Source organism: Marmota marmota, unplaced genomic scaffold (genome assembly GCF_001458135.2).
Source record: "Marmota marmota marmota unplaced genomic scaffold, marMar, whole genome shotgun sequence".
Classification (NCBI taxonomy): Eukaryota; Metazoa; Chordata; class Mammalia; order Rodentia; family Sciuridae; genus Marmota; species Marmota marmota.
In genome coordinates, this window is record NW_025999842.1 from 45,627,429 (window position 1) to 45,655,206 (window position 27,778).

General features: G+C 35.1%; 1 protein-coding gene and 1 long non-coding RNA gene across 20 annotated transcripts in view; both read right to left on the reverse strand.

Moving 5' to 3' along the window:
* The window catches only part of Ptprk (protein tyrosine phosphatase receptor type K), a 536,216-nt gene that overhangs the window by 431,355 nt on the left and 77,083 nt on the right, over positions 1-27,778 (reverse strand). The window lies entirely within an intron of this gene.
* Positions 5,974-22,559, reverse strand: LOC125615071. The gene is made up of 3 exons (XR_007345622.1): positions 20,399-22,559; positions 18,691-20,233; positions 5,974-5,987 (listed from the first exon to the last, which is right to left on the reverse strand). It is a non-coding gene; the product is annotated as an uncharacterized LOC125615071 (long non-coding RNA).

Sequence of the window (27,778 nt, forward strand, 5' to 3'; positions counted from 1 at the left end):
ACATGATGGAAGGGAATGGGAGAGGAAAGCAGCTCAGCATATGGCAACCACCAGTGACAAACAATAAATTCCAAAGGCTTGCCCCCAGTGACCTACTTTCTCTAGTCACACCCTACCTACATACAGTCACCATCAAAATCATTCCTATAAATTGATTAACCCCCTGATTAGGTTCCACTTCTCATAATCTAATCATTTCACCTCTGAAAATTCTTGCATTGTTCCACACATTAGCTTTGGAGAACACCTTATAGCTGAACCATTACAGAGGACAAGAGAAAGTTAAATGTAATTGCAAAATTGCTCTATTGGTAACAATTCTCCCTACATCCCAAGAATAGTCCCTTAGTATCAGCAACTCCAAAGAAAAGTTTTATATACATTTATACGTAGAAAAATGTAATGGTTAATAACGCAAATTTTAAAAACAATAATGCAATAAAAAAAGCATGAGAGTCATTTAATAATAGTAATAGGTACAAATCACTTTAATACAAGAAAACTAATTTGTTGGTATATCATTAAAGATTCTGCATCTATCACTATTATAAACCATCTGACTTCACTAACACTAAATAATCAGGTAATAAAGTTGAACCTTCCATCTTACATTCTTGAATTACAAGAAAATTTCTTTAATAATAATAGCATTTCTGTCACTTAGTGCCTCTTCCTTAATTTTCACATCCCTAATAATATTGCTATGAACTAATGGCAATGGACTATTTTACTCCCCGATAATGAAGCAAGGTTCCACACAAATCTTATATATCTAACATGAGAAGAATAAAATGGAAGAGTCATAATTCTCCTCATCTCCAATTCCTAGCCACATCCCCAGAAACTCCTTTTTCTGTGTTCCTCTACCCCTCTTCACAGCTTGAAGTAATCTTCCACTTTACTTCCCACCCACGCCTACAGAAAGTAAAAATGTCTATGTACAAGGGGATTTGTTTTTTAATTAGGATTTTTAAATGCAAAAACAGGCACTAATGTTCTATAAGACACAATTTCTTGTCAAAAAAGAAAGCTCGCCTTTACCAGTACTAGAATTCAGGAATCTCAGTAATTATAAAATATTGAACATTTAAAATCCAATGGATGCCTAAAAAAAAAAAAAAAAAAAAAAAAACATAATCATAGTTCCTCCAAATTCTTTCCCAAATTTCAAATGTTCCAAATAAAATTGTCCGTTTAGGAAAGATGTGGTTTAAACTCAGGCTATAATCCTCATTTAAAACTGGTTCTACATGTCTGAAAGCATGTATGACAATATATGTCAACTGTATCCATGTCTTTAACCTCCTGCTCATCACCAGAATACTCCTGAAACAAAGAAGCAAGAGAGGGAAAAGACTTAAACCAATCAGGTCTCTGCAGAATTTTACATCTTGTATAAAGGGCCATTAACTTTTTAATCAAACTACTTTCTTGCCTCCACCATTTTCTTTGTCCATTCCTATTTTTGACACCCATTCCAGCTCAGAAATAACTTACTGTAATGACCCCCATCCCCCAGCTCTGGAAAGCACACCAACACATACCACTCCACCAATATATTAAATCAATCACATAATTCTGTATTCATTGTCTTCAGAAAGTCTTGTCAGAACTTCAGGGAGAAACAATCAAATGCCTTCAAAGAATTATTAATTCAGTAATCCCAAATAAAAGTATAAATGGTAAACACCACAGTGGTGGTGGTAGTTGTTTTTCAATCCTCTTACACTATGCTTAAAGAACATTAAGAAAAACCATTAGGGGGCAGGGGGCCATTATCTGAAACATAATGTATCAATCCATGATCAAGGAAAGAAGATAATGAAAAAAGAAGTTGGAGCCTTTAGCTGCCTCTTTCAAATCATGGAAAGTGAAAAGACAGAGAATGGGAATTCAATAGGAATCCAATCTGTGATCCAGTCTGTGAATCTGTTGAAGATCTAGATTTCCAATAAGTTTGTTGATTCTAGGGTTAGAGATAATTGCATGCTTGGTGCTTCCAACCAAAAGCTACTAAGCAAAAATGTTGAGAAGAATAATGCCTTCCAAAATCTTCCGCCTATAAAAGAAGTTAACAAAGATTGAAAGCTATGCTTCGAAATTCTCAAAATCAAACCTTTCTTTCCATTGAAGCCAAGATGTTGGTTTAGTTAGGTATGAAATCCTTCATAATAAATGTTTAGTATTGAAGCTCAATTAGCATTTATTAAATGAATAATCATGCATAGGAACATGTGTAAGATGTACTATGTTGGAAATAGTGCTGGGAAAACTGGAAGTTCATACGCACCAAAATGAAATTAAATCACTATCTCTCACCATGCACAAAACTCAACTCAAAGTGAATAAAGGGCCTAGTAGTTAAACCAGAGACACTGTGCCTAACAGAAGAAAAAGTACACCCAAATCTTCGTCATGTTGGATTAGGTCCTGACCCCACCAGACTCCTAAAGCACAAGAAATAAAATGGAGAATCAATAAATGGGATGGATTCAAACTAAAAAGCTTCTTCTCAGCAAAGGAAATGATTAATAATGTGAAGAGAGAGCCCACAGAGTAGGAGAACATCTTTACTACACACACATCAAATAGAGCACTAATTTCCAGGATACATAAAGAACTCAAAAAACTTAACATCAGGGGCTAGGGTTGTGGCTCAGTGGTAGAGCACTTGCCTAGCATGTGTGAGGCACTGGGTTTCATTCTCAGTACCGCATATAAATAAATGAATACAACAAAGGTCCATCAACATCTAGAAAAATAAAATAAAATAAATAAATAATCCAATCAATCAATGGACTAAGGAACTGAAAAGACACTTCTCAGAAGAAGATATACAATTGATCAACAAATACATGAAAAAATGTTCAACATCTCTAGCAATTAGAGAAATGAAAATCAAAACTACTCTAAGATTTCATCTCACTCCAGTCAGAATGACAGCTATTATGAAGACAAACAACAATAAGTGTTGGTGAGGATGTGGGGGAAAAGGTACACTCATACATTGCTGGTAGGACTGCAAATCAGTGCAACCACTCTGGAAAGCAGTATGGAGATTCCTTAGAAAATTTGGAAAGGAACCATCATTTGACCTACCTGTCCCACTCCTCAGTCTATACACAAAAGACCTAAAATCAGCATACTATAGGGACACAGCCACATCAATGTTTATAGCAGCTCAATTCACAATAGCTAAACAGCCAAACTGTGTAACCAACCTAGATGCCCTTTAATAGATGAATGTATAAAGAAGATGAATGTATTACTCAGCATTAAAAGAGAATAAAATTGTAGCATTTGCAGGTAAATGGATGGAATTAAATAATATCGTGCTAAGTGAAGGAAGCCAATCCCAAAAAACCAAAGGCTGAATATTCTCTCTGATAACTGAATGCTGATCTATAATGGGGGGAGGGGGCATGGAAAGAATGGAGGAACTTTGGATTGGGCAAAGGGGAGAGGGTGAGGAGAGGGGGAATGGAGTAGGTAAAATGGTGGAATGAGATGGATATCATTATCCTAGGTACATGTATGACTGCACAAATGGTGTGAGTCTGCATCATGTACAACCAGAGAAATAAAAAGTTGTACTCCATTTGTGTACAATGAAATAAAATACATTCTGCTGCCATATATAACTAATTAGGAAAAAAAGATGTAGTATGTTGTGAGGGTATATCATTATATTTCCAAATGCAGTGTGTATTTAGTCTACTTTGAAGTTGATTTAAAATATGGTTGCCTGTTCTCCTTAAAAAATGGAATGGTGTCATTGCTATAAAGTGTACAGAGAAAACAGTCATTCCTAAAATAATTAAATTTTATATATATATGTGTATATATATATATATATATATATATATATATATACAGTCTCAAAATATATATATAGTCTCAATATAGATATACAGTCTCAATATATATAATTTATATATATAAACAGTCTCAGTGAGTTTGATGTTCTGAGAAAAGTCTTTTTTTTTCCCTTGTACATAATGAAAATAACCATTAAAATAAGCCTCAACTCAATATATTGGCACCAGTGTGCCTAAAAGTCTTACTAGTGAAAAGATAAAATATGTAATTTTCCTTCTTTAATCTGTGACTTATCTTCTCTTTTCAAACAGTAAGTGTTTAATTACCACCCACTATGTTCCAGACCCCCCAGGAGACAAGAGCAACGTATCTTAATACATCATACTTTGTTGTTCCCTCAGAGAGCTTAAAGTTCCATGGAAAAGCAAAGGCACAATGCAAATAACACAGAGCAATCTGTGGACACTAAAACAGAAAGTACAAGCAGAGTTATGGGTTTACAGAACAACAGGAATGCAATTCTACAGTTGCCATTTATGGTCAGAAAGAACTTACAGAAGTGACAGCACAGACAGCCTGAAAATACTTTGCCAAATGATGTTGAGGGAGGGCATTCAAATTATATGAAGAGCATAGGACAGAAAGCCATAGGATATATTGGGGAATATTGCATTGTGCAGCTTTGATTTAAACCAGAAAAAAAAATAATGGCAGATGAAGATAGAAATTAAATGGTTAATCTCAGTATAATCATATTCAAATCTGTGCAAAATGATAAAATCCAATTATGGTAATTGGATGATGATCTCTGTGCATATACAGAATTATATGTTAGTATACTCTGCATGCTTACCTTACACCCATTGTTCACCTGCCTCTCTTGAACTTCAGAATCACTTTTGCTGTATCAATTTCTAGCTGCTTGTAGAAAATCATCCCTTTTCAGATTTCCTCAAATGACTAGCTTGTTTTTCCTAATGTCATTTTTAAGTAAATAAAAACATATCATTGCTTTGGAACACTGTTAAAGAAAACTATTAAAATACGTTGTCTCAAAAATTATACAGTGAAAAAGTTTGGGGAAGAAACAAATCTCAACATATAAAGCATAAAAGTATAATTTTCAGTTTCATGAATTTGAAAAAATGAGAATAAAAGAGGAATACGATTTAAAAAAAAAAAAAAAAAAACCCTAGGAGGACTGAGAGTCAGTAGCAGTTCATAAACATTTAAAGGGAACTCTGGGGTTTATGGCAGAAGATATGAGTCTCTTATCCAAAAGAGTGGGAATGAGAATGGGGAAATAGTAAAATTGTTTAAAATTATTTAGTTTTTCTTTCTTCCTTGAGAATTCTAATGAATATACTCATCTTACAGAGACCCAAACCTTGATGAATACTAACAATAGGAATTTTTACAAAGCATTCAATAATACCCTTCATAAGTATTCTGCCTTCCAGACTTACAAGCCATTTCAGGAAGGGAGGACTCAGTAACTAAACAAGAGTACCCCTCTGCTTCCCGCATCTTACTAAATATACCCAAAATGTACTGCAAATAGAATTAGGCAGTACTGCTGTTCTTTTACCCTAAAATCACAAAGACCAGCATACACAAAGCAGAGTTAGAGACTGATTATAAAGACAGAGTTATCATCAAGTAATATTTTTTGTGTGTGTGCTCTGTAATAAATCTGAGTAGCTAAAATGCTGTTCTTAAAATCCTTTGACATAAAATAGGGTCTGGTTTGGTTACTCTTTTGGCAGGCTTGTAAGAACACCTAACTCTTATTAACTAACAATTCATGATTCATGAAGCTAGACCCATTCAAACAAGAAAACACACATTGCTAAGCAACATACAAAGCTCACTCACCTGAGAGCCCTGGCCAGCAATCAACAGCCCACAGAGCTGCTCTGCACCTCGACTAGGAGTTTCCCTGCCTGTAACCCCTTTTTCTGTTAAATACTTTCTAAATGTAGGAAGAAAAGGTTATGTTTAATATTTCATGATGCTTTTTCCCTATGTACACATTTTTAATCAGGTATTTAAGGTACAAATTTAACACTGTATTTCTTGGGTGTGTGTGCACAATTGCAGGGGCATGTATAAACTGATTTTGATTCTTTATAATCCCTCTAACATTAAAAAATCCACTCTTTCCCCACCTTTTCCCAACAAATATAACTCTTTTGTTTTTCTGTGAAAGATCTAAATCACTACAAAATTCTCAATGTCCATACTACTACTGAAAGAGAAAATGGATGTAACTCAAAGAAAAATGAAGGCAGCTCACAGAGAAATGCAGGCTGGGAAGATGAGGGGAAGAAGGTACTGGGCTCTGTGCCCCAAATGGGGTTATTCCAGAGGCCAATGCTTCCCTGACCTTCCCAGGCAGAGTTGTTTATTGATAATGTCTTCTTTGGACTCCATCAAATCCCCATGTATCTTTCTGATATATTCCATTTCCTCTTTCTAACAGTCAGATCTCTGTCTATATAATCAAAAGATTCTTAACTATCACATTATTGGTCCCATTTGTTGTAGCATGGAAGAATGCTTTTGTTCCCAAAGAACTCAAAATAATTTTAGGCATTTCACAGATGTTTTTCATTTGAAAAATAAATAAATAAACAACTGAGGATTTCTGCTGTTTGGAAATATTTTTAAAAGAAAGATTAAGAAGCTGAAGTGCTCAGCATTATAACCTGGTCAGTCAGTGGCATAATACTATACTACAACTAAAATTTTCAAAATTATAACTCTTTGTTCTCTAATCTCATCTTAAAACAGGTTTAGCTCTCTTGGAATAAAATCTCTTCATGAGTCAACTTGAGTCTGGTCTCTTCTGATTACCTAACATAAAATTAATCTGCTTGGCTGGAAAAAAAAATTGAGAAATCCAACTTTTCTGATTTAAAAAGAGGCAATCATTTGTGACTTATTTTCTCTTGTTCTTTATATTCGATCTGACCACTGGTTAGTAATATAATCACTGTGATTAACGATGTAGGAAAAAACATTTTCAGACTCCTCTCATGATCTAGGAACATTATCAATCTAAAAATGCAAAAGAAAAATAAAAAAGCTTAACATTTCATAACATGATTAAACTCTTATCAAACCATAACAGACAAGTTTCTGGGAATTTTTGTTGAGAAGGAAAAAAATAGGACCATTAGTTTCATGACATTCATGTAGTCAGAGAGTCAAACAATAAATTCCAGAGCAATATAATAATTCTGTAGTGAATAAACTCTATACCTTTTAATAAAAACTGTATTGAATTGATATTTCTGTTTGGGGGAGGGCTTTATTTTTATTTTTTGGTATTTTCTATTTAATAAATGTTTTAAATTCTTTAGACCATAAATGTAGAATGTATGCTAATAAACACTTACCAATTTAAGTGTACTTTTTATTTAAAGTAATAAAATGACTCTTAAGAAAACTATAGCATATAAAATGCTTTAGTGCAAAAATAATCATTTTTAGAACTATATGACAAAGATCTATTGCAGAGAAACAATGGCAGACACTGCAATGTCATTCTGAGAAAGAAAGTTTAGGACTGCTCATCTCCTCAAGTTAGTAGTTAGAAGATCAAGAGTAAGGCCCACACCTCTCAACAAAACAGGTTTTTAAGATATGCTATTTACAACTGGATAAAATGAAGCCAGTGAGTGAGACATATCAAAAGTCACCTGCAAAATTCATGAGGGACTCCTGGTTCCAATGTTCAGTCACTCTTATTCTCTGAATAAAATCAGCATTTCCTTTGGTCCAAAACCTGGAGAATATATATCCAGGGGCACCTCTCTCCAGGAAAGCAATACAGAACATCCTACTCTTAAATGTGCTTAGGCCCAGGTTACTCTCAGGCTACTGTATTCTTTAACTCGAAAATATCCTTGACAACAACGGTATTACAATAAATCTAATGTTTAAGTACCAGTAAGACTAAAGATGCTAATTATTAAGAATGACTAAATACTAAGATACTTCCTGACTTCAGAGGTGTTAAAAATTGGGAGAGGGTGTTTTATAATTTTTTTTAAATATATATATTATCTATACACAACCACCATCAAAGAACTGCTCATACTGCTCCTATTAGATCCCTTTCTTTCAAAACTTTCTTCCTATTACCACCACACTCACCAATTAGATCTTATTATCTCAAGCTCAGTATTCTGGAAAAGGCTCATTACTGAATGTCTTCCACAAATCTCTTCCCAGTCTTCAATGAACATCACCTCATACACAGTCTGAAGATTGGCTCATGACTTGTCCACATTAGAAAATGTCCACATAAACATCTACAAATTCTTCATTCTGGTATTCAGATCTTCTACCACTTTATTTCAACCAAACCTTTACAAACCAACATTTCCCATTAAGTATCTGAAAGAAACTGTTTCATAGCGTTTTTATTTATTTTATTTTTAAAAAGTTTCACAATTAAATAAGCTAATATAAACAGCACTAAATACATTTTTTTTCTAGGAAACTTCTCAGAATCTAAATGCCTTGTGTTTGAAATCCTCCAGTTTCCAAAACTAATTTCACCATAGAAACCTTCTGTGCATGTTATCTCTTGGGACTAGCATTCTCAGAGAAATAAACTATGACTTAGTGCTTCCCATAATTACTCCTCTGATTCCTGCCATGGGTCCTTATACATTCCAATATTTTTGTTGAGATGCATTTCCCCCTCATGACCTCCAATGTGTATCAGAATTTATCAATTCTACTTTTGTTCAAGGCCAAGTTCAAATATCAGTTCATTTTAAAAGCTCCTTCTGAGGTCCCAAGCTAGGAGTAACATTTTCCAGAGAACACTAATCTCACCTTTTTTTTTGTTGTTGTTTAAGTGTCTACCACTTTCTACTTACTATTGAAACTATTTTTCTGGGTTTTGTTTTTATCCAATCTGTATAATCCTCTTGAAAACTGCAACTGGAATTTGTTCATCTTTTTATTCTTCTCAGCATCCAAGAGAGGGGCTTTAGTTATTTCTTCAGTGAAAAATTCAAATGTATCCTGATCCTTATAACATCTTGTAACTCCCTGTAACCCCTATCACACACCAAGCTTCTTCAAATGCTTTTTGCTTTGAAAAAAAAAAAGGAATAAAAAGTGCCAGCACTCCCAACATTCACCATGTCTCTGAAATCATATGGGAACAAAATCTAACACTTTCAGAAGAAAAGGTTGTAGTTTTAAAGCTTTACTGAACATTCTGTCATTTTTGTCTTGTCATTTCATAACCTATGGTTTGGGGAGAAGAGGTGAAAACAAAAGAAAAACGTTCTTGCACAAAATAACCTATTGAGTCATTATTTTCTTAATTTACCTAAAAGTAAATATACAATGTTCTTACCATAAGAAGTGTCAAGAAAATATTTTGTCTTTTTTAATATGCTGATACACACATGAGATTTCAGAGCCATGACTTTTCTTGGTATTAATTTCCACCTTTCCATAAAGGAATCTTTTACCTAAACAAGACTACACCTGGTGAGGTACACACTGTCCTTTGAAAACAGAAAACACCAGAAAGGTGAAAGTCTATGGTCTTTATATATTATTATATTTATTATTACATTATTAATTATTGTATTAATAATTAATAATAATAGGAATAGGGGCTGGAGTGTGTAGCTCTCTGGCAGAGTTATGTGTGAGGCCCTGGGTTCAATCCTCAACATCACCAGAATAAATAAAATAACAATCATAACAATAACACCGAACATTTGCTACCACTTACTATGTGCCTGAGAGTGTTTATGTACTTCAAGTGCTTGATCTCAGTTCATGCTCACAACAATGCTAGAAAGACAGCACTATTAAGAAAAGTACTTTTCTCACCTCCACAAGTAAGAAAACCTAAAGGGTATTACATAATTTATCAGAGTTTGCCCAGCTGGTAATGAATGATAGGATCTTCACCCCAGCAGTCTGACTGCAGAAACCATACTCTAAGCCCCTGTGCATTTCTGCATGTCTTCTATGAAAGGCATCTAAAAAATATTACACAGTTAAGTTCAAGGTGAGAATGATGCCTATCAACAAGCACATTTCTTGCTATTACTGACAATCTGAAGATGTGTCAAGATACTGGAAAGCAATGATGTCTGTGCTCCTCCCTAAATGAGTTAAGTATGTCCTATAGAAAGTAGACAGTATAAAATTTGAACATGTTTCACACTTCCATGATTTGATTTAGACATTTATAGATTCATTAAGTAGATTTAATAAGTCTAGTTATAACCTTTGTGCTCCACAAAGTAAAGTGGAACTTTGTCAATTCCTGGATGACTACCCCATCAGAATCAGTCCCTTCTCCTAAACTTTTCCCTCCATCCAACATCCCCACACCCTGTACTAATCATAGCCATCAGCTAGTAAGACCATGTGACACAAAACTCTTGGCATTGTTATTTCCATATGCAGTAAAATAAAAAAACAAGAATCTGTGGACACTGGAATGATGAATCCTCTACCTAAGGATACAACAGATTCATTTGCTCATAGCTAAGACCGAGTCTGTTCTTCAATTGAAGTATTAGATGCTCAAAATTTTAGGGCAGGACTACCCAATATTGATCATTGTACCCCTAGACTCAGAGAAAAAAAAATTATACCCACCTAAACATGTTCATCAATACGAAAACTAGGATTGTAACAGGACAAAGAAATGTTCATGGAAGTTTACACTTCACAAGCAATAGCAGACGGACCTGAGAATGGAACAGGGAGGGCTAGAAAGGATACCTTCCTGAGAAGCTAGAATAACAGAAAAAAGGATGCTAGTGAAAAAATTGGTGGTTATGAGGCATTGCAGGCAAGCAAACATTGAGTATGAACTTTGAAATGCAGGAATAACATTTAAGTAAATAAAACAGGGGATTTGAGATTGACTTTTCACTTCATAATGAACATTTGTTACCAAAACTTGGCAATATGATTTGACTTCAAGATCAATAGCAAGTTAACTAATTAACCAACAAACAAGTAGGACATCCAGAATGAATTTCAGTTATCTAATTAGATCATTTCAATTGTCTGATTACAGTGCATTCCTGAAGATAATTTAAGGTCTTCAGTTCAGCTTGTACTACTAGGAAGGTGTGATTGAAGGCAAGAGGCATTTCCACATATATATTAAAAAAAATAAAAAATAAAAAATAAAAAAAGAGGCAGAAAAGGTTGTTCTAAGTACCTTCTAACTGAAAATGTTTACAGTGATATGGTCATAAGGTCTGTATTTGAGTTGCTTTCTCAAAGTGAATAATTAATTTGTCCTGTCCCTCATTTATAGCCTTGTTACCCCCTCCCTGGTGACAGAGTAAATAGGAGGTATATCAAACATGTACCAAGAGAGACTAAAATTGTGGTCATCTAAGGGATAAACCTATGATCCGAAGTTGACCATTACATTATTCCAAGCAAATGAACTAACCACCAATACCAAAAACATCTTGGCTTCTTGATAACAATCAAGATCCATACTTACCAATTTTGTCCTATTAATTAAAAAAATAGCAACAATCTGGAAATAAGACACACAACTCTATTTTTAACAGCATGGCCAGACTGCAATGAAACAAAGGTAATAAAGCCACTGTCAAAGTGACAGCAACATAAATTTTGACAGCTGAAAACATCCCCATCATGTCATCTACAAAATGCATATCCCTTTAAAATTTACTCCAGTGCTTTCTAGTGCTAAGACACAGTAGCAGGAACATCTCTGTTTAAAAAGAAAAAAAAAATCAGAGAGGTTCTTCTAGAAGTTTGCCTTACTGATTCAGATTGTAAACTTGCTCTGCTTAATGAGGTCTGCATTATTAATTAGACAACTTCTGCCTTGAGAGACTTACAATAATAAAGATCAAATATACTCAAAATATCCACTGTGATATGTTTGTATAATCACCAATGCTATGAAGTTTCTTTTAAATCATAGGTGTTTTTTGTTTTAATTTTCTTAGGTATGAAATTGTATTTCTTAAAAGATCAGATAAACTTTGATAGTTTATACAATATTTTACCATGATTGTGACAACAGAAAATATTACATGTAGAAATAATACAGGACACCTGGATGGATGTGGTTAAAATTGAGGTTTTTACATCATATGAGCAATTCATGGGAAGAAACTTAGATTTAAAAATGGTAGACTTTACCAAAAAGCTTAGTCACAATTGAAAAAAAAAAAACTGTAAAATAATGGAAATTCAGTCTCAGGAAACAATTTAATACTGTTATGACAAGACAGCCAGTGACTATCCCACTCCCCTCCCCCCACACACACACATAAATACTTAAATGAACCTTTATTGATCTTGTGCTTTTTTAAATAGGAAGACTTTATATTATATAGAGAAAGACTAGTTTTGCCCTTTTTAAGTTTTAGTTTCCTCATCTGTAAAATAGAGTTCATACCTTCTCTCATCCAAGATTATTTGAAAGATTATATGAGCACTGAATTAAAATGTTAAGAGACCAACACATGTTAGTTCTCTCTCCAAATTGCTCTGTTTGACCTAATTTGATTCTTGAAGTATTTACTGGGTGTCCATTAAATTCAGAGAGTATAGAAAGATGACTAAAAGGTGTTCAATATCTATAATAGCAGAAAAGTTAGGACAAAGAACTAATGCAACACGTTATTCGGTGCCATGAGAATATATAAAACACACATGCAAAAGAGATTAAGTGTTCTGGGAAAAAACAACAACAACAAAGAAGGAAAATCGAAAAGAGGAGACTTTTAGATATGATTTTGGGATATAAGCAGGAATTTGCCATGACAAAAAGACAATGGAGGCCATGTCAGGGAAAAAAAAAAAGGAGACACTAATTTGGCAAATGCCTCTGAAGTCTAGCTTGTGTGACACCAGGAATACCTGGGTCAGCTGAGGCCAGGACCCAAGCACACCCACCGCCTTCCAGAAAGAACAAATACAAACTGAGCATTTCGTCCCCAGTGACTACCCCACTCTCCCCCACACACACATAAATACTTAAATGAACCTTTATTGATCTTGTGCTTTTTTAAATACTCATGAGGCAAATAGGAAGACTTCATATTATGCTGAGAATGTTTTCCAGTTTTCTATGAATTTTAAATAAATATGTAGACTTTAAACCACAAGCACCTATGTTATCCAAAACATTTTAAGAAGAATACAAAGAATCTTTGTGAGAAGTTAGAAAAACTGACTTATTTAATAAATACGACATTCCAAGCTATCCTGCCTGACTAGTGGTCCTGTGGAGGGGTTAGAATGAAATCACTTTTTCAAAATATGCTTTAGCACTTAGCAGATGCCACAAATAATGTAAAGAGCATATCAACTGAAATGGAATGCTGTTTCTGCTAGGGCAAACTTCCTGTGAACTGGAAAGGATGAAGAAATGTTCCTGTTAAAGCACCAAATATTCAAGCATTCCACAGGATTTAATTGCTTATTTCTTTCTTTCTTCCTCTTTTTTTTTTTTCCTTTTTTAATGAAGCAACAGTTTCTGATAAAACTTCATTAAGTAAATAGAATACATTAAAAGATTAACATGAGATATCCTTCTAATCACAGAAACCTAACATAAAACCTACCACATGTAAAGCCAGGACAGAGAGATGATTAAGACTTGGCTTCAGGTCAAGGCAGACCTACCATGCCAAACTTACATTTCATGGAAAATGTACTGTGCTCTACCCCTCCCTCCAACCTTTTAGAAAAAAATCAAAAGATGTAGTATTATATATATTTTTTTCTCCAGTGGAAAAAGAAAGAAAGGATAAAAGGAAGGAAAGGAATTTTTGAAAACAACTTCTGATGGATTTCTAGGACAATTTGTTAAAATTTTTAAAAACTACCACAGATTACCACCTTTATAGCTACTGTTTCTGAAAGTACTTTTGTTTTGATAGGCTCAAAATAGAAATTTTGAAATCTTTCTGATAAACACTGCTACTAACTTACTAAAAAGATAGATGGTGATAACTTATTAGATGAATCTAGAAATACAATTTAAATATAATTCAGTTTTTTAATTTAAAAAAGCTGATATAAATTAAACTTCTTAGAAATTACTATTATGATATATAAATCAAAGTACACCTTTGGTGTATTTGCAAATGCAATAATGTAATTGAGAACAATTCTTAAGAAATAAAGGGCTAAACACATGCAAGTTATTATCATAAAACTCTTCCACTTACAGTTATGTAGTAATGGGCTTTCACAATCTTGCTTTATATGAAATTCTAGACCCATTTAGAACCATTACAAACCATTAAAATTATCAGCCCCGCTGTGAACCTTATAAAACTATATGCCTCATGTCTCTTTGTGGATCTCAAGATGAATCTATCTTACGTGAGACATTAATTCAAGATTTTGAAAGTGTTAATATTCTTGCGAAGGGCTCAGTTGAGCATTTTGAGCGCAGGTATGAAGCACAAGAAAAGCATGTTACCTCTACTACATAGGTATGTTGTGTTCACAAATACATACGGATATATATATATATATATATATATATATATATATATACGCATATCCAACTCAATGTACTTTATATTTTTACTTTTACTTTTATATTTTTATTATGAACTTTTATTATTACCTTAGTTTAAATTCTTTCCTTAATCCAGGTATATCATTTTAATTATCTTCTGATTTTGTAATGACATTGTGTAAAGCACATAGAAAAGACAGGAGACATCTTTAGTTTGAATGGTTTTTTGTTAAGCCACCCCCATCACAACTCAGAGATGTCTTAGGCTGACACTTGATCATTAGCATATAGCAGCTGACAAACTCACTCATTTAGACAAGGGTAAAATTACCCCCCACAGGAAGATGACAGATTGGCTTCCAAAACAGCCCAGGTGAATTGAAGCAAAAACATGATTTCCTCTCTGGGACAGTTCACAATCTCTTGGAGGAGGCAGATGAATGTACTAAAAACCAAAGTCTCTGAGCACAATTACATGATTGTGGCTTTTTCTCCTGAGTAAACCAGCCACAGATAGTCAAATGGCACATGGAACTTTCCTAAAAAAAAAGGATTTTGCTCCATTTGAAAAGGACTCATGATACAGCATAAGCAGATACTTCTGAATCTTCCTTTCAGCTTTTTTGGAAAGTTGTACACAAACAAGGAAAGAAAACATAATGTGAGCAACAGAAGAGCAAATCCCACCACTTGGTAGCTGTATGACCTTGAACAAACTTACCCTCCTGAGATCTAAATTCATTGATTTACCATGAGTCAGTCCTAGAACTTGCCCCATATATTCTTGGGAGCATGTCAGGCACTTAAGGAACTCAATAAATGTAAGTAGTTTAAAAATACACCCAATAACTCAAAAGTAAACTACTGGACTCTCTGATGCTGGCCCATTCCAAAATAAATGGGACTATTTTCACTCCAAGAAAGGAACTTAAAAATAGGCCTTATAAGGAAGCCTCCACTATCTGTTAACTTTATGATAAAAAATCAAGAAAATACCTATGCTTGAGATTGTCTCAATACTTTCTACCGTCATTTAGAACAATTTCACAAACTCAAAATTTCCAAAAGCTTAGTTTGCAATGGACATCCTAACAGGGTCTCATATTAAGAGTCACACAAATGTGCAATTAAACTAATTGGTCTTTTGAGGATGAAACTGTTCGATTTGAAGTGTTTCGTGGTATATCATGGTAATATTACTATTGGTAATAGTAGGGATTTGTTACTAAAAGTTATTATCTTGATGTGAAATTGATCTCAATATAGCCAGTAGCTTAGATCTGAATTTACTACAGCTCCCAGGAAAAGACTGGGCAAAGACCAAGAGTCTTAAAAAACAGTCTGGGTCATTGATGAAAGTGGAAGAAAATGATGGTTTTCTATCTTGTTGGTAGGTGATTTTAAAGCAGTTTTGTGTCTGTTACTTCAAAGAGAAATACTGACCACCATTAGAGACTGATCTTAAGGGACAAGTCACAAAGTGCAGATGAATAAGGGCAGAGAATAGGCAGGGCTGTTTGTGAAGGGGTAAAAACCTCCTATATCACTGTGACTCAGTCACTGTGTGAAGCCAAACAGAAATTTTTTGAAAAACCAGTATTCAGAAATTATAATGAAAGCCAGTTGCATGCTTTCTAGTTGTCAAAAGCATTCTAATAAAAACTGAGATATCAAAACATACCAGTGATAAACATCTTGGCATCATGAATGGCTGCACTTTAAGAAGAGACACTCCAGTCAACTGGCCAAAATGGAAAAAATTAATGTACAAAGAATGGCAGGAATTATACTTCAGAAGTTTTAAAGACTCACAAATTATACTTTAGAAGTTTTGAGCAAAGGATATGGGAATAATAATAATAAATAAAACCCAACTCCCTTTTTTATTCAAAAAAGATGATTTGCAAGTTGTTCTTGGGGTCTCAATCAACATTTTTCCAAATCATCATTTTGAACAATGTTACATTTCCTAGGTTAACTCCCCAAAGACTGTCAGGCTTTAAATTCAGTTTTAAAGCACAGTTTAATAGGAAAAGTGACAAAATAATAAAATACCAATACTCACAATTAAAACAGCAAAATGATCCAACTAAAGAAATCTCTTACAAATATATTTCATTTCATAACCCACTTGAATCAAAGTGTGAAATATGATATATCAAGAACTATGTAATGTTTTGAACAACCAACAATAAAAAATTTAAAAAAATTTTTAAAAACCAAATATATTTCATGTGCTAGAACTTAGAGAAAAAGATGATTTCAAATTTTTGAGGAGGAGGAATATTTTGAAGCACATGAAGTTTCTAAAGACAATTTTCAACATATTTCACTTACTTTAGAAATTGATGTAAAGCTACTTTCTTTAAAACAACTTTTCTTTTCCATGCTTGGAGCATATACTGACACTAATTTCATCAATTGAGATTATTTATGGCACCTAAATGAACAGGCACACTGTCAGCTAAATAATAAAAGCTAATAATCACTGAGTGATTTTTCCACATAAAATGATATGCTGAGAATTTTACATGCAGTATTTTATTTTGCCTGTCATTTTGTAGGGAGCAAAGTCATATAGTACAAGGTCACTGGCCCAGATCACCAGGAAGGAAGAGGATTAAACCCAGGCAGTGTTTACCTTTCCTTAGTAACTGAGTAACCAGCCTGACTCCTCTTACAGGCTATATAAAACCATCAAACTCAGGGGGGAAAAAAAAAACCAAAAAACAGAAAATAGAATGGTGGTTGCGAGGCTCTGGAAACAGGAGAAATAGTAGTAATTGTTCAATGGTGGTATGGTTTAGATGTGCAGTATCTTCCCAAAGCTCATGGATGAGACAATGCAAGAAGATTTAAAGGTGAAATGATTGGGTTATGAGAGCCTTAATCCAATCAGTGATTTAATCCCCTGATAGGGATTAACTGAGTGGTAACTGAAGACAGGTAAGATGTGGCTGGAGGTGGATCACTGGGAATGTGCCTTTGAGATAAATATTTTGTCTTTGCTCAGTGGAACTCTCTCTGCTTCCCGGTCATCATGGTCTGAGCTGCTTTTCTCCATTATACTCTTCTGCCATGATGTTCTGCTTCACCTTGGGCCCTGAGTAATGGAGCCAGGCATCTATGGAATGAGACCTCCAAAATCATGAACCCCCAAATAAACTTTTCCTCCACTAAAATTGTTCTTGTCACACCTTTGGATGACTGCAATGAAAAAACAAACTAAAACAAATGGGCATGAAGTTTCAGTTATGCAAAATGAATAAATTCTAGAGATGGGCTTTCCAACACTGTGCTGCCTGTGGTTAACAATAGTGTACTGGGCACTCAAAAAATTGTTAATTTGCTGAGACAAGTGTTCTTACAACAGAAAATACACATAAATAAAATTATTTTAAATCACGGGCAGACTCCAGAGGAGCCATCATTTTGGCTACAGTTTTGGTGACAATTAAGCTAAGGACAGGAAGAGAGAACAGAATGAAGATAAAGATGTCCTTGTTAGAACAGAATGAGATAATATTAAATGTGCAGCAAGCAGAGAAATAATAAAAGCACCACCAAAAGTAACAGTCAGGCAGAGGTGATCCCTGAGAGGATGGAGAGACTCTGAACAGGACAACAGTATATACCAAATGAACACAGACAGCAAATAAGTAGAACATAAGCAGCTCCCACCTTTGCCCAGAAAGTGTGGCTATTCCTAGGCAACCAGGGTTCAAAAAAGGAATATGTTAGGGATGATTCTCTGGATTAAAGCTCCTAACATCCCAGGAGGTTCTGAAAGAGTGGCTGTGTGTGGCTGACCCCCACTGACTCGTCCACCTCTGCTCACAGTGAGGAGATAAGTGCAGATTTGGCACGCTGCTTCTGAATGGATGCCAATCCCCGGCTGCTCGCACCACCTACTGCACTCCTATACACAGATTAACAGTAGAACCATAATAATTCTTCAACTATATGTTTCTTCTTTGAAATGCAATTGCCAGCAGGGATTTCTCTAAGAAGAATGTGCTTTATCACTGCCAGGGCACACAGAAGCTTGAATTAAGGAAACAGCTGGCTGCTTGCCACAGGCAGGGAAGGGAGAGGAGAGAGCACGCCCACATTCATCTCTTTACTTCTGTCCAACTAACTACTTCTAGCTCTCTTCATCTGCCTTCATCTTACCTCCTTTGATTTAGGGATCAAATCAAAGGGCCATTACCCACCTCAAATGCAATGCAGTATCAACTTACAAAGTCATATGAAGAGTCAACTAGGGCTGCCCCAGGTGCCAAGTGAGGCTGCAAAAAGCCCAAAGACAAAGGAGTTTACTCCAAGATGGAAACTTGAACACGCTGCCAAATACAAGTACACCACTAAAGTCCTCCTCAATAGTTGCTTCTAAATTCATCACCTAATAATGGTTAGCATTTACCAAGCTCCTAGTGTGCCAGGCACACAATAGATACCTCTAATCCCTGCACTGACTTGGAGGTAGCATCTGCTTTCCCCTTGAAACTGAAGTTCAAAGAAAAACATAACCTAAATATTACAATGTAACTATTTAATGATGGGTCTGTATTCCAACCCAAACTCCAAATTTATTTTGCTTCCATTATACAATGCTGCATTTCTGATCCCAAGGGCACACTGCAACGTGCTTACAAACAACTTTCCAATAACCAAGAAATTGCTGTTAAAAAAAAAAAAATAGGAAAATTTCTTAGATCAAGATTCCACAAAATGGTCAAAGATCTTTACAAAATAAGAAGTGGATGTTTAGAAGGGAGAAACAGTAAGAGAACAATCATGCATTTTCCACTTTCCCTCCTATTTCATAGTATTTTACAATGCAGTTAATGTGGGATGGGGTAATAAATGGACAACATAATACCTGTATCTAAAAGACTAAACTATTATGGAAACAGAAACTTGGATTCACCCACCACTAAATCCCCAGAGCCAAGCACAAAGTCTGACCAACATCAGTTGTCCATTTATTTTTTAAGAAAAATGTACATATATTCATACTGATGTAATTTGAAACAATCTCCTTCACACATAAGGCTAATTGAACCATGAAAGAATTATGGCAGGTTTTTTATAATAACAGAACACTTTATTCATAATTTCCACTTTGATTTTAGAATTCTAAAATCTGTGCTATAGTGTAAAGAGAAAGTATCAAGAAAACAGGCCAAATGACAAAGGTAAAGCTCATGATTATCATGAATGACAGGGTCGATAACCCTGTGAAAGATTACATGCTGTTCCTAATTAGTCTTCCAAAAGTTTGAGAATTATTTCACTGAAAATGAAAATGCAGTTAGTTGCAAGTAGTTACAGACATCTAAATATGAGTAATGTTCTCATAGAAGATAATTAAATATATTTGGCCTATAATACACCTCAATCATCTGTGAGTTCAACGCCTGACTTTACATTCTCATTTTGATTATGATTTAACTTCTGACTCACACAAAACACAAGAGAATGAATTAAGAATATCCCATCCTGCCATTAGCTTTGCTTAGAATCAGTGGTTGCAGGTAAAATTTCAAAGTAGGTTAAAGTAGCCTTTGGCATCCCTTTATCTGTTTTCTTGCAAAACTCCTAATACCTAATTTCCTACCTCTCAAGGTGTCCACCCTGTCCCCATGTTGGCTCTCTGTTGGATCCTGCCTCACCTACGTGTTCTGCAGTTGCTCATTTCCTTCTATCCTCCCAATCATAAATCCCCCCCCCCTTTATTTCAAATGAGTATTAAGAAGGTAAAAGTGTAACAAAGTCAACTTCACACTGAGATGGGATATAAGAAATAGAAAAGAGTCATAAAGTAAGGACAAGGAAATAAGATTTTCTAGAAGTTTCCCAGGCCTGTCACTCTAAACCAGTCTATTTCCCAGGCCAGTTACTCCCAAATTCCTGGAAAATCTATAAATCTACCTGTACACTATTAATTAACCCCCCAAAAAATCACTTAAGATGAGACATGATATTTTGAGAAACCTATAATGTAGGTGTCTTTCCAGCACTATCTACTGATCAGATAATACAGACCACATGGTATGAGGATCCTAAGATAGACCAACCACCAGAAACCATCTTGAGATCTTGGGACAGATATCACTCTTAGTGTCCATATTTTTAAATGAAATATTTTTTAAATGTACAACTATTCACATCTATGTAATCTGAATACCTTCCATATTCACCCTCACCAAGTTTCCTTTAAAAGTTTTTGAGAACCCCTGAAATGCATCATTCATTCTCAAGCTGGACCAGATTCTCTCATTAATGGGTATTCCTTGCTTTACCCCAAAAGACATCTCTCTCGAGACTGTGCCCATGCTCCCCTGAATATGGACATACTTTCCTAAATAAACCTCTGTCCCTATCTTCTTCCTTTGTATAAATATGTATATCAACAAAGAAGTGGGAATATACCTTCTTATCCACTCTCCTATTTTATAGGAGGTAGCACACGATACATCCTGTCAGATACCTTTCATAAAAACCTTTAATAAAATGTCTTGACCTTTCTAGATAAGTACATAAGAAACTACCTCATTATTCTAAATTTTTTAACAGCTGTAAAGTTCTCTACTGGATGAATGGACAATAATTGATTTAAGTAATTCAATCTTTTGCTATTAAAAATAACAGTGCAATGAACATTTCGTATGTAGATATTTTGAATAAATTCCCAGGGGAGGTGTTATTGAATACACCCATCAATATTTGATGGACATTGCTAAATTGTCCTCTATAGTGTATGCACCAACTTACACTCCAAGCACCAGCATGTGAGACTGCCCGTTTCCAAAACCTCTGCTAGCAAAGAACATTATCAAATTTCCTAATATTTACCAAACTGATAGGTAGGAGAAAATGACACTTCTCTATAATTTCAATTTGCACCTCTTTTTATAAAGATAATTGAGTATTTTTCTCATCTGTTTAAATGTTTATATTCCCTTTCTGTGAATAGTTTCTTCATATATTAACCGTAGTATGAATTTGGGGCAGCCACTTAAACCTGCAAAAACCATTTGATGATTTTTTAAAGAATCTTAATCACCTAAATTAGCCCTTAAGTGGTTCTAGTTCAGATAACAAGAAAATGCGAAATGAAAACTTTAGGCAGTGGGGAGAACACATTATTGGGCAAAAGTAATCAACAAAGGGCTAGGTCAGCCTGGCCTACGTGTTTCTTATAAATAGGAAAATGAAACATTAGAAAATTAAGCCAACTGAGAGGCAGCATTTCTGTGTCAGGGAGGCCCAGAGCTCACACTGAAAGTTCCTCTGAGAGGTCAGTCCTCCATCCCTTATATCACGGCCCTGTGTTCTTGTTTCTTCTCCAGATGGCCCAGAAAAAAAAGGCTAATCTACATAATCTCTATCTTTGATGAAAATAACAAAGGTATAATGCAGTCAGTTCCCAAAAAAGGATTAGAAAGATGGATTCACTAAAATTGGTCCCCTAAAAAGCAAGCACAAAATAAGTAATTGAAGTGAATAGAGAGAGTAGTTACATGTGAAAACTAGAAAGCTGATTTTATTCACCATTATAGTAATAAGAAAAAATTAGGAAAGTACAAATAGCCCATACGATCACCCTAAAATAGTACATCATAAAAGAAAGTCTAGAAAGGTAGAAGAAACCATAGCTAACACCAACACTCAGCAGCTCCAATAAGTACCACATCTAAAGAACAAGCATAATAAAAATTTCAGAGACCTCACTGCCAAAGCCAGACCACCCACATTGTCAGCAAAATCAGATTTCAGGTACTTTCTGAATATTGACTAAAACCAAGTAAAAATGGATACTAGTGGACATGTTCTCAAAGCATTTCATATATTCCTTCCAATTCTGAACAGAGATGTGTATTTGTCAATGTTTAAGCATGCAAAAGCTCCAGAATAGGGGCTGGGGTTATAGCTCAGTTGGTAGAGTACTTGCCTCACATGCACAAGACCCTGGGTTCAATCCTCAGCACCACCAAAAAAAAAAAAACGACAAGAAAGCTCCAGAATAATAAACAGAGCAGGTGAACTTGACTTGCAGAAATTCTTTGGTTGAATCTTTCTTTCTTTTTTTTTATTAGTTGTTCAAGACAATACAATAATCTTGACATATCATACATTTGATTCAAATAGGGTATGAATTCTCATTTTTCCATGTGTACAGATTGCAGGATCACATTGGTTATACATCCATGTGTATACATACAGCAATCCTAGTGGCAGTTGTATTCTGCTGCCCTTCCTAACCCCCACTCCCCTCCCCTCCCCTCCCATCCCTATTGTCTACCCATTCTACAGTGACACTTATCTCTCTCTTTTTTTTCCCCCTTCCCTTCCCCCTCACACCATCGTATATGTATTTTGTAAACCTATGAGGGTTCTAACCCTACTAGCAGTCACCTCATTTTTCTGTGCATGGCTTGTCTCCTTCTATTCTATATTCTGTTTATCGCTCCCTACCCCACCATTATTTGCTGTGTACATTCTCTTCCCTTTCTTTAATGTGGGTAGGATCAGAGTTGGCCAATGATAGATGGTTCAATAAACCCCCCCCATCTCCTCTCAAAATCACATTAAGTAAACTACATTCCAAACAAACATACATTTCTGTGCTATCAAAAAAAGGTCCATAACAAGTCCCTTGGCCTCCCACCTACAACCCCAACTAATGTGAGCCCCTCCTATATAAGCCCTCCTTTGTAGACAACTAGTCACCAATGGCCACAAATCTTACCTCCTCATTCCTAACCCTGGGTCCTTCAACCTATCTATCTCAAATATCTCTCACAATGGTGGTGCGGTTTCAAAGAATGAGAATACATCCTCATATATGGTAAAAATAAAAAAAAAAATCTTCAAACTAAAATTGTGTCCCCCCCCCTCAAAAAAAAAAAAAAAAAGGTAAGTCCATCTCCCATGTATGCTTATAACCAAACAGAGTCAGGGGACATAAAGGGTTCATTGAAAAGGTCTAACCAATTCACTGATTGACTCTTGCATCTGCATGGTTCTAATTAGTATAGCCAACACATTAATACATTAATACAATATGAGTTAAGAGACAATTGGAAACTCTGAGGAATAATTTAAAAGAAAAATTAAGATTTTTTTTTGTAAAATTTAGGAATTAAAATTTTTCTTCATCACTTCTCTTCATCACTCTACCTCCCTCATTTACTTATCTCTTCCGTCTCCAGGTACCTGGCAGATGGTGTGATAAAGAATCATTTCAGCAAACTTTGGTGTTTATTTATGATTTAGACTAAGCATATTTAAAGACGGTGTGCTGATGACTATCAATGTTTTCTCTACCACTCTCTTAGTTCACTGTCTATTCACTGTCTTCGTGCTCTAATAAGAAAATACCAGAGGCTGGGTACCTTTATAAAGAAAAGAGGTTTTTTTTTGGCTCCTAATCTGGTAGTTGGGAACATCAAACAGTATGATGCCATATGGTGAAGACACTCTCTATACTGAAACTTTTGCTGGTCACTGTAAGCCTTCTTCTCAATTTCCCCTGAGTTTGGCAGACCAGAATATCCCAATTGTAATAAAAATACTCCTGATCAGTTTAACATGAATGCCCCACACTAACTCTGATAAAATTCTTCATCTCTCACTACGCCCCCCCTGTGAATTCAGATGGCCCTGGTCTGCCATTGGCAAAAATCCTACTATGTCTATTTAACAAAAAAGTCCCCCCTCAACCTTGATATTTTCTCTTAGTAATTGCCATCTACTGATTCCACCATCACCTGCCTCCTTGTCTAAAAATTCATGCTGTACTTGGAATTTAGTTCAGTCCTACATTGAGGTCTCTTTTCCTCTATTGCAATAGTCCCTGAATGAAGTCTGTTTTTATTGCTTCAGCAATTGTCTAGCTCTGGTTTTCTCAAGAGGCTTAGAAGAGAGGCCACAACTGGAGTTATAAACTTAGATTAATGAATGAGTTTATAGATGGTACTAGTAGCTATAGACTAAACATCATGGGAAGAGTATGGAATAAAGAGAACAGGGCCATTAGGAAGTACCAAGGACATCAAAGTAAAACTTGAAGTTCAAGTAAAAGATAATGATCTTCCAGTTTGAGCAAAGTTGGAGTATCTAAAAGGGTAAGAGGAAAAACCAGAAAATGAGATCAAGAAAAACAAGAGAAGTAGCTTTTTAAGAGCTTACCACCTAAAGAATATTTATTGTCCATTCAAAGAACAATAATATTTCCTCAAAATCCACAGCCTACACTTTCAAGGGCAAGTGCAATTCACATACTACCACTTAACACAGGCAAGAGAAGAACTTGAGCCCTAACACTTGTGTAAAAAATACCTCATTGGACTGCTAGGATAAATAATGTATATATACTATACATTTATACAATATTAAAATACATATTATATAATTATATATAATATTTATAAAACATGCTTGTGTGCATACAATGAGTACATAATTTATGGCACCTACTGCTGCTCAAAAAATAAGAATTCCTTTCTTGAAATTGAAAGACTGAGAATTTAAAAAAATGCATTAAGTACATTTTCATCTAATTACAACATACATTCTTCTTCCTAACATCTTACCAACTTTTACTATAGAGCAGTGCCAATGGGTACAGAACAATTATAAACCTTGATTTTTTTTTTTTTTGAAATGCTTTGAATTTTTTTGGTTTTGTTTTAGGTGTACATACTGGAATTTATATTATCATTAAAAGTGTATGAACCAAGTACAATAATCCATAATAACAATAAGATTGTTAATTGGAATTTGAGGAAGTCTCCCAAATAGTGATTGTTGGATGGGTAATACACTGTTCAAAATGCTGAATTATTTGCCTCTCTTCTATGTTATGGAGACTGAGCAATAATTGACACAGTTTCCAGGCACTCTCATGTATGACAGAACCAACAGGTTCCATCTTGTTCAGGTGAAGTGTGGGCCAGTTTTCTTCCCTAAGAATCCAATAGTGGCCTATCGCCAACAGACATGCTAATTGAGGGATGAAGACAGAAGAGAAAGACAGGAAGGATGGAAAGGGAAGAGGCGGGAGAGGAGGGAACATAAGGGGGAAAAAAATCTGTTGAGATTTCTCCCAGTAATGGTGATAACTCATCTAGGACTCTGCAACCTGAAACTTCTCACTAAACTTCTGAGATGTCTGGCTGGATAAGTGATTTCCAGATAAACAAGAGAAAGGGTAAAACCTCTTTCAGAAAACTCCCTCAATTAGCAATCACCTTCATTTAGCAGCAGCACCTCTACCATGCCAGCTGCAGGGGAAATTAATTAAATTTAATAGAAGCCACGGGGGAAGTAATTAAATTTAATAGAAGTCATGGATCCCAAATAAAGATAAACTGTATTTGTAATCAGACCTACTGTGTCACATATTCACTCCAGGTTTGTAAAAGCATGAGCCAAGTACAAAGCCCCTCCATAGGAACTGAGTTACCTGGGAATCAATCTCTCACTTTCACTTCAGAATGTGAAATGATTGATACAGTACTTTAACAGAAAGCATCCTTAATTTTTCCTGAATTCTTTTTTTCCAAAATAGAAAATCAGTAACACTGCTACATGTCAATTATGTGTAAAGGAGCCCATCTGAATACCATAGAAGCTGTAGCATAGACAAGAAGTAATGAAAGGTTGGCATGTTTGCTTTGGGAAGGAAAACTAGCAGCCCATTCATCTAAATGCAGTTATGTTTCAATTTAACTAAATTACAAGGTTTGAAATTAGCTATGCTTCAAGCGCCCTGGGCTACCGCTCCCACCAGAACACTTCATCTTTAATACCTGCTCCAGCTTGCAAATAAAACTAAGGAAAACAGTAGGGCAAAATGCTCAAAACAGCTTTTTAACAAAGGCTTTTTCTAACAACTGCAATCTTATGGGTTTTTTTTTACCCCTCTGAATATCTAAAGCTTAAATGAGACAAAGCTAATACTTGTCCTTCAAAAAAAAAAAAAAAACTACGAATTCTATACAGTTGCTTAAATATTTACTTTATTAATCATGATACAGTATAAGCTTCTTATGGACAAAAATAATTTTAGTTTTAAGTTTCTTATCTATAGAATACTCTGTGCAGTGCTTTGCCCAGGGTGACTGGTTAAAAAATGTTTATTATCCCACTTTATTGGAAAAGGGATAACATCACTCTGAAAATCATTACCAACAGGAAAGTCAGCCCCTGGTTTGAGCAAGTAAGAGTTGGTAGTGCAGAGTCATGCAAGAAAGCTAGGATTTCTCGCTGACCTGTGATATAAGAAAAAAAAAATACCATTTTGGAATTATTTTGAGAGCTAAAAGCTATGGAATTTAGTAAATAGCTTTGAGAGAAAATAATAATAGCTAATATACAACAAGCATCTACCAGATGCTAGGCACCATGCTAAGCACTTTACATAGATTATCTCATTAAATGCTCACCAAAAAAAAAAAAAAACCCTAGGAGTTGGCTACTATTTTTATCTCTAATTTACAGTGGAAGAAAGTCAGGTTTAGAGATGTTACATAACTGATCTAAGAATCCAAGAGCTAATTAGTGGTGGGATTTGAACAAGGATTAACCTATTAGGAGTGCTTAAGGTAGTGGGAAAACCTTGGCTGTTTTCCAGGATGCTCTTTAAAGAAATGTCTACAGCACAAAAACAAAGGCCTGTTTTTATTTAGATATATTGTTTCCAAGTGAACATTAAGAAAATACCCCATGATTCATGAACATCCTCTGACATTGTGGCAAACACAAGTGTCTGGTCCACAAAGCCAGCCACCAGCCCTGGGAGATGAGCCTTTGAACATTTCACCTGCATATACAGAGTGCTTGGTGTAAAAGTATATGACAGTCCCACTGGACTGTCTTCCACATTCAGGCCAGCCTCTCCAGAGCCTGCCATATGACCGATGCAACAGATACTTCATAAATGTCTCTGGACTACCTGAAAAACTATTAATTTTTTATAACCTTGGTTCTAGAGTTCTAGGGAGACAATAAATGGTTGTTATTTATCATTATTAAGTCATCTGAGTACCTACAATTCTAACCAGTCACCTGTTCTGCAAAGACTTTTTCTGGCTTTCTCTCTCTCTCTCTCTCTCTCTCTCTCTCCTCCCCCCCCCCATCCTTTTCCTCTACAGACATCTTCTGGTAGGGCTTTTGGGTCTTCTAAGTATAGGATCCTATTATCATCAAACAGAGACAGTTTGACTTCTTTTCTTATTCATATCCCTTAATCTCCTTCTTTTGCCTGGTTATTCTCACTAGAGTTTCAAGAACTATGTTGAATAAGAGTGGTGAGAGTTGATATCCTTGTCTTGTTCCCAATTTTAGAGGAAATGCTTTCAATTTTTCTTTGTTCAGTATGATGTTGGCTTTGGGCTTGTTGTAGATAGCCTTTATGAT